This window comes from Cervus canadensis, chromosome 5 (genome assembly GCF_019320065.1).
Source record: "Cervus canadensis isolate Bull #8, Minnesota chromosome 5, ASM1932006v1, whole genome shotgun sequence".
NCBI classification, from domain to species: Eukaryota; Metazoa; Chordata; class Mammalia; order Artiodactyla; family Cervidae; genus Cervus; species Cervus canadensis.
In genome coordinates, this window is record NC_057390.1 from 24,632,920 (window position 1) to 24,641,153 (window position 8,234).

At 52.0% G+C, this 8,234-nt stretch overlaps 1 long non-coding RNA gene across 1 annotated transcript; it reads right to left on the minus strand.

Moving 5' to 3' along the window:
- Nucleotides 1–278: 278 nt before the first annotated feature.
- LOC122442054 lies at nucleotides 279–6,435 on the minus strand. Its single transcript, XR_006269532.1, has 3 exons — nucleotides 6,369–6,435; nucleotides 2,354–2,429; nucleotides 279–409 (listed from the first exon to the last, which is right to left on the minus strand). It is a non-coding gene; the product is annotated as an uncharacterized LOC122442054 (long non-coding RNA).
- Nucleotides 6,436–8,234: the final 1,799 nt, after the last annotated feature.

The following is an 8,234-nucleotide window of genomic DNA, read 5'->3' on the forward strand; positions in this document are numbered from 1 at the left end:
TCCCCTGGAGAAGGGAATGGCTACCCACTCCAGGATTCTTGCCTGGAGAATTCCACGGACAGAGACAACAGCCCATGGGCATGCAGAGAGTCAGACATGACCGAGCGACCAACACACACTAACAAGAGCGGTGTCTAAACTGGGGCCAAAATGACTACAGGGACTCGGACTTTTCTAACTGACTGGATATCGTGCCATCTCTATGAGGTCCTGTCCTCATCCGTAGGATCCAGAGGGTCATCCTCACACAGACTTCCAGACTGCACAGAGGAGGAGAAAGAGGGTCCAGAGGGGCTGCTCCCCATTTAGAAGTTCATGGTAGACGTTCATCCCACTGATGTGAGCAAGGGAAATGGGGAAGTGCAGTTTTTATTGTCGGCAGCCATGCATCCAGTAAGCACCTTTTGTTCTGTTAAAGAAAAGGGGAAATTGTTCTTGGGGAGCAGCTAGCAGCTCTGCATCATGAGACCCCAAGTGCACAGCAAGGAGGTTCTCGTATTGTATGTGTCTGTCCTGTACCTCATTCCCACAGGGTTGGGCAAGTGACTCAGTCCAGGAAAACCACAGTAATGCACCCCGCTGCCCACGGCAGTTGGTCCAGAACCGAGTGCATGACTCAAGGTGAGCCAATGAGAACACTTCCTCAGGACCTTTCCCTAACCAAGTAGTGGATGGTACAATTTCCTGTCTGGTCATAAAACTGTGAAACGGTAACCCTGAACTGACCATGGTCATTTTCCCTGCCAAAGTGGGGCAAAGCCTGCAGAAGACAAGGTGCCACCAGTCTCTGAGAGATGCAGAGAGAAGGGAGTCCCAGCAGGGTGAGCTCCACCCTTGCCCTGATTGAACCAGTTAAGTCAGCGGTCCCTTTTCACCAAGCTGATTCAAGCTAAGTTTTGGCCGTTTGGAGCCCAGAGTCCTGACTTAGTACTTAAAGTGCTGCTTTCTCCTGGGGGAGCTCGGGGGGGTTTGTGTGGGGGTGACAGGGTGGGGACCCCGCTGAGACTGCAGACCTGGAGGAAAAGAATGTGGGCTCCAGACAAGGGGCAGCTTCCTCCTGCACATTTCACTTGATCTCAGCCAAAAGGCCGAGAACCAAGTCTCCTGCATGTTTGGTCTGAGGCCACGTGAAGTTGTCACTCGGCATCTCACTGCAGAGAAATATTCCATTTCTTTGCATTTTTTCCAGTCAGTTCTGTTTCCTGCAAGGCAGCTCTCCTGGTGTAGCCAGCCCAGCAGTGAGAAGGGGGCCTGAGGAAGGGCCACCCTCACAAAGGGTGCATTTTCAGCTCATCCAGCGCTGTTATCAGCCAAACCTAAGCTCTGAATCACCTGCATCTGTGGGCAGCCCCATAGGTGGGGCGGCCTGATTCCCCTCTGGGCTTGCCTGTGTCAGGACCTGTGAGTGGGGGCGGACTTTTAACAAAGGTTCGTTGTTTTCGGTCCCCTCCTGCTATCAGGGTTCTGGCCAAGGCATTCCTGAGCCCCTCTTCCTCTTCTCTCTACTCACCCGCAGTCCCTGGCCCCCTCCCTCTGGGCACCATCCATCACCACTTTACCTAGTACCCAGGCCTCCTGTATCAGCATAAAGCCCTCAGAGGAGATGGGGTGGGGGCTGGAGAAGGAAGGCAATGTGCATGCCTATCTCTCTCCAACTCAGTCAAAACGAGACAGAATCTGAGAACGCCCTGTGCTTCCAAACCCGTGACTCCCCTAGTCCCCTGGGGCCTCCGGAGTCCCCTGGACTGCAACCAAGCTGTCCTGGGCCTGTGGTGTCACCTGATGGCCAGCTATGGAACTGTCCGGTTCCCACCTCCTTTTGTTTCTTTTGCAGTTGAAGGGAGCGTCACATATGTACCATAATCTGCCTTTTTTCTCTTTTTTTTTCCCTTCAATATTCATTAGTTTATTAGGCTGCATCAGGTCTTAGGTGCAGCATGCAAACTCTTAGCTGTTTATGCATATGAACTCTTAGTTTCAGCATGTGGGATCTAGTTCTTTGACCAAGGATCAAACCCAGGCCCCCTTCGTTGTGCGTGCCGAGTCTTAGCCACCGGGCCACTAGGGAAGTCTCTTCCCTCTGTTTTTGTTCTTTGTTTCTTCTTCCACAACCAGTTCAGTTCAGGTCATTCTTCCTCGGGATGTTTTTTTTTTTTTTTTTTTGGACACACCACACAGCTTGCAGGATCTTAGTTCCCCAACCAGGGATTGAACCCGGGCCCTCAGCAATGACGGTATGGAATCCTAACCACCAGACTGCCAGGGAATTCTCCTCAGGGCATCTTTAAAGCCCAGATTTCACACCCTGAACCCCCTTCCTTCATCTCCTTTCTAACAACCCAACCACAGTTACCTCAGGAGCTCCGTTCTATTCTTTCAGCTCAAACAATGCTGGCTGACTGCTTGTCAGGATGGAGCCAGGACTTCTCCTGCATCAAAAGAAAGGCAGACTGAATTCCAGAAAGATCCATCAGAATGATGAAGAACAAAAGCTTTCAGCCTTCAGAGCCCTTGAAATGCACCTGGAAGTTTCCTTCAGAGCGCCCCACCCATCACCTCATACTTCTATTAAGAAACCTCCTTTCCCTCAAGCACCAGCTTTCAAGAAAAAAGTAAACAGACTTTTCTAGATGCACATTGTTATTTTCCATTTCTACCTACAGGTCTTGCAACAGCAGGGTTTTTCTTTTTTCCCCCGTGTGGGTGTGTGGCACTCAGCTTTGAGATGCGTTAAATGAGCATTTATGGCTCAACCTGGAAAACTGAGCCCCGTTCATAACGCTGAGTCCTAGATTTTTTCTCTTGGCTCATTGTCTGGAACCCTGACCCACTTTCCAGAATCCAAGTTTTGAAATATTTCTCACTGGTAAGCAGGGACTGACTACCTGACTAGACATTTAAGATAAAGAGATAATTTCCAGGGCAAGATGGTGAAGGCCTTTTGTTGTTTCAAAAAGGATAATGTACAAGAACTATCTGATTTCCCAAGAAAAGAAATCTGCTAGAACTCTTGGGGCTTGCAGGATGGGTGGGGCCAGTGGGTAAGGCTGGTGGAGGAGACAGTATGGTGAAGAACCAAGTGAGGCTGTAGACCCAAGGACCGGGCAGAGAGGATGCAGGAAGGGCTGGGCTGAGTGGAGGGGTCTGGGGAGAAGTGTTAGGGCCACGTACTGGAGAGGCAGACCCAACTAACGTCTATTAAGCACCATCCATGTGTCAGGAAGGGCCCAGTGGGGAAGCATGTGGATTCCCAACACAGCCTAATCATTCTATGCCCCATCAAACTGGCATTCCTTTACTATGAGTTCAGCTTTACTGTAGTGGAACTAATCTCTGCTTGGAGAAAGGAGAGAGCAGGCTGAGGAGAGGATCCGTGCTGCAACACTCCATCTCCTCTGAGCAGTTCAGCTCTGACTGTGAACTCACCTGCTGCAATCAGACACACAAAAACCTGAGACCTTGCCCCATGCTCCTTATAAAACAGCTTAGAAATCAACTATTATTCTGGCCTGTTCTTTTGGGTTTCCCCCACCCCACTGCTGATGCTGGGAAAGATGGAGTACAGGAGGAGAAGGGGCGACAGAGGATGAGGTGGTTGGATGGCATCGTCGACTCAATGGCCCTGAGTTTGAGCAAGCTCCAGGAGATAGTGAGGGACAGGGAAACCTGGTGTGCTGCCGTCTATGGGGTCGCAAAGAGTCGAACAGACTGAGCGACTAAACAACAACCCCACTGCTAGTAGCTTATTAAAGCAGAACATCCAGCTGACTCTTAAAAGTGTTCCAGACATGATTTTCTTCATCTCCTTATATTTCCAGTGATGCCTGAGCACCTTGTAGATGGCACCCAAGCAGCTGCCTGACCGGCTTGCCCCTTACACCAGCTCTGGTGCTGGCACTGAGAATGCTCTCGCCCCGCTGTGTAAGTAACGTGATCTGCATTCTACCTGGTGAAACCCAGGCTGAGGGCAATTAGGTTAGCTGCCCAGGAGGCCCATTCACTGGTGAGTGAATCCCACGTTTGAGGTGAGATCTGAATTCAGCTTCGTCCGTCTCATTCCAAAGCCCAAATCTTCTTCATCTCCTCCCCCTCCCCCCAGGAGAAAATGGAAGAGAAATGTGATGAGAGCAGGAGGGTGATTCCTCTGAGGAGATACAGGAAGTAGAGGTTTGAAAGTGCGTGCATGCTAAGTTGCTTCTGTGATGTCTGACTCTTTGCGACCCTATGCTCTGTAGCCTGCCAGACTCTTCTGTCCACGGGATTCTCCAGGCAAAAGTACTAGAGGGGGTGCCATGCCCTCCTCCAGGGGATCTTCCTGACCCAGGGATCGAACCTGAGTCTCCTGTGTCTCCTGCCTTGCAGGTGAATTCTTTACCGCTGAACAGGTAGCTGTAACAAGGAGAGTCAGGGATCCGCCTCTGCAAGAGGGCTCAAGTGGGGCGGAAGGAGTAGGGTGGAGCCAGCTTGGGGTCCTGGACTTTGGAGGGGAAGCCGACTTGTCCTGGAGAGAGGGGAATGTGTATACTGCCAGGCCAGGATCTCTTCCTCTGCACACGGCCACCTAGTAATGCCCACTGAAAGGACGAGGCAGGCCTGGAGTCTAACAGAAAGAGGCTGGGGTCCAAGAGGAAATTTGCAGGAGAAACCTCTCCTTCAGCCCTAGAGTCAAGGCTGCAGAAAGTCCTTTGGACCAGATGGAGACAGGATGCTGAGGGCTCAGGATTTAGCTCTAATTGATCCCCTTTCTCTCCTCATCACCCTGCCCTCCGAACCCCTAGTCCAGGCCCCCTCTGTTCCAGGGCCAAAGAGGGCCTGGCAGCCTATTCCTGGCATCGCCAGCAGAGGGCTCCAGAGCAGAGTCCTCCAGAGCAGGACGCCCCGCCTCCCTGCCTGCAGGGAGTGTGTGAAGTACTGGATGGTCCTCCCCGCTCACAGGAGTCTAGGGGTCCATCTGCACGGGTGCTCTTTACTCGTGCACAGGTGTATGTCTGTGTGTGTGCCCAGTGCGGGTCTGTGCAAGTGTGTACAGGATCTGTATATGTGGGCCTGTCCACGTCTGTCGGTTCTCGGGCACACGGCCTGTTTGTGTGTTGGTACATGTGTGTTTGCCTGTTTCCTTCTTGCACGCACTGGTACTACTTGTGTCCCTGTGTATATTTGTGTACATGTGAGTGCCTTGTGATTTGTGCATAAGTATCTATATAATTAAAAGATGCTTGCTCCAAGAAAAGCTATGACACACCTAGACAGCATATTAAAAGGCATAGACATCACTTGGCTGATGGAAGTCTGTCTAGTCAAAGGTGTAGTTTTTCCAGTAGTCATGTATGGATGTGACAGTTGGACCATAAAGAAGGCTGAGTGCCAAAGAATTGATGCTTTCGAACTGTGGGGCTGGCGAAGACTCTTGAGAGTCTCTTGGACTGCAAGGAGATCAAGCCAGTCCATCCTAAAGGAAATCAACTCTGAGTATTCACAGGAAGGACTGATGCTGAAGCTGAAGCTCCAAAATTTTGGCCACCTGATGCAAAGAGCCTGACTCATTGGAAAAGACCCTGATGATGGAAAAGATTGAAGGCAGGAGGAGAAGAGGGTGACAGGGGATGAGATGGTTGGATGGCATCAGCTCCGGGAGATACAGATGGACAGGGAAGCATGGCGTGCTACTGTCCATAGGGTTGCAGAGTCGGACGTGACTGAATGACTGAACAACAACAATGATCTATGCTGGGCTTTGTGAGGAGAGAGGAAAAAAATAGTGAGAAGGTATGCAGTGGAATCTCAGCATTCTAGGGGCAAGGATGCTGACCCAGCCGGGCCGCCTCCTGCCCTCACTCAGCGCAGTTCCTGAGTTTGTTTGTTAAAATCCTGTTTACAGCAGGTGTAGCGGACATCTAGTTCCCAGGAAACAAGTTTTCCAGAACGCTGTGTGTGTGTGTGTCTTTTCTGGCTCCTTCTTTCACAGCTTGAAAATGTTGTTCTCCTCATTGGGAGTGGGGAGCAGTGCCCCAGAGAATGGGAGGAAGGTAGAGGGTCAGAGAAAACAACAGGCCCCTGGCTGCTTCATCCATAGGTGAGGAAGGCAGTGGCCGGGGGACCAAGGTCTTGGCCCAGGAGCCTGGGATCCTACCAGCTGGAGGCCCTGGCTGGTGGGCAGCAGCCCCTCCTGGCCTCCTCATGGTGGTCCCAGCCAGGGCCGTGGGGGAGACAGGTGGGATCCTCCCCTCACCTGGGGTCACGTTGAATAGGCACTGGTGGAAGAGAATGGGGCAGAGGGTGACGCCCACCACACAGTATTTCCTATTGCTGCTGCAACAGATCACCACAAACTTAGCGGTTTAAAACAACACAAATTTCTTTTACGTTACCGGAGGTCGGAGTCCAAAACAGCCTCACCACGCCCAAGTCCGGGTATTAGCAATGCTGTGTGCCTTCTCGAGGCTTCCAGGGAAACCATCTCCTTGCCTTTTCCAGATTCTAGGAGCCACCTGCATTCTTTGCCTTGTGGCCCGTCACATTGCCTTTCTATTACTTTGACCTTCTGCACCAGGTTTTGTGAGGACCCTTGTGATCACACTGGACCCTCCCAGATAATCCAGGACGATTTCCTCATTTCAAGATCCTTAACATGATCATGTCTGCTAAGTCCTTTTCCTGTGAGCTAACATATTCACAGGTTCTGGGCATTACATGTGGACACCTTGGTGGGGAGGCATTATTCTGCCTACTAACTAGGACAATCACAGACAAACTGGCGAAAGGGGGTGACATTTTTTGGGAGGGGGTGCATCCATGGCTTACGGGACCTTAGGTCCCTGACCAGGGATTGAACCCAGGCCCTGACAGTCAAAGGGCTGAGTCCTAAACACTGAGTCACCAGGAATTTCCCAGGGCGGACAGTCTTAATCCTCCTGAGGCTATGCTGAGGCGCTGGGTGGGACCCTCACTCCTGCCGAGGAGCAGTATTGTCCTGACATCTTGTCTGGGGGACTGAGCACCAAGAACCAGGGTGTGCTGGCTGGTACAGGGCCCTTCCTTTCTGCCTGCTCTCCCAGCAGCTCCTGGCCAGGCACCAGCTATGATCTCCATTCAGACTGACCCCTGGGTTCCCTGGGTCCCCCGCTCACCTCCCCTTCCCTCTTGCAGCTCCAGACCCAGCCTCTGGCCCTGTCCACACCCCCAGAGCGCTTCTCACTCCTTGGTTTCTTTCCCGTCACAGCCCCCACTCCCTGCCCGGGAGATGCTTTGGGCTCCAGTCTGTCAGCTCAGGCCCACCCACTAGCCAGCCCTCTCCACACGTGAGAAAACCACCCCACATGGGCTCTCTCCAGCTCCCCACAGAAAAGCCCAACTTCATGACTCGGAGGAGAGGAAGGGGGACATGCAGAATGGTGCGGGCTAGCGCTCGGGGGGTCCCAGTGGGATGGCGGGCCTCCTGGATGCTTGGTAAGGCCAAACTCCCCAGCACCCTCAGCACTACTGGAATTAAGCTGGAAATTCCAAGTGCTCTCTGCTGCTTAAAAAAAAAAAAAAAAAAAAGTGTCAAATTTTCCCAGAGTTTTTGTGGAAGTGGGAAGCCCTGAGGGGGTGGAGCACTCACAACACAGGACCCCAGAGCTTTGGGGAAATCCAGATGTTACAATGTGTCCACAGTCCTCTGGCTGATAGCTGCCCCAGCCTCTCAACTGTTGCTCTCCGCCCTGTGAAAATTAAAGATGCCTGGAGCAGAAGGGGGATTTTGCTTCTCCTGAGGACCCACAGATTTGTTCGTGTGTGTGTGTGTGTGTGTGTGTGTGTGTGTGTGTGTGTGTGTGACACTGTGACTTTTCTGATAGGGATAAAGTTATTTTTTTCCTGGAGAGAAAAATGTGGACAGGGCTTAGGTGGATCGTCTGCCCAGAAATTCCTGGTTCACTAAGGTGTGCTCTCCCCTTTGTTCCAATACACAGGCACGTGCACATACCACCCCGAGGTCTGGACCTCACCAACCATGCTGTCTGGGTCCCTTCAGGGCCTCAACTGCACTCCTTATTGTTGCTTTAGTCTCGAAGTCACATCCGACTCTTTCGTGGCCCCATGGACTGTAGCCTGCCAGGCTCCTCTGTCTATGGCATTTCCCAGGCAAGAATACTGGAGTGGGTTGCCGTGCCCGCCTCCAGAGGATCTTCCCAATCCAGGGATTGAACCTGTGTCTCTTGCATTAGCAGTCAGGTTCTTTACCATTTGAACCACCA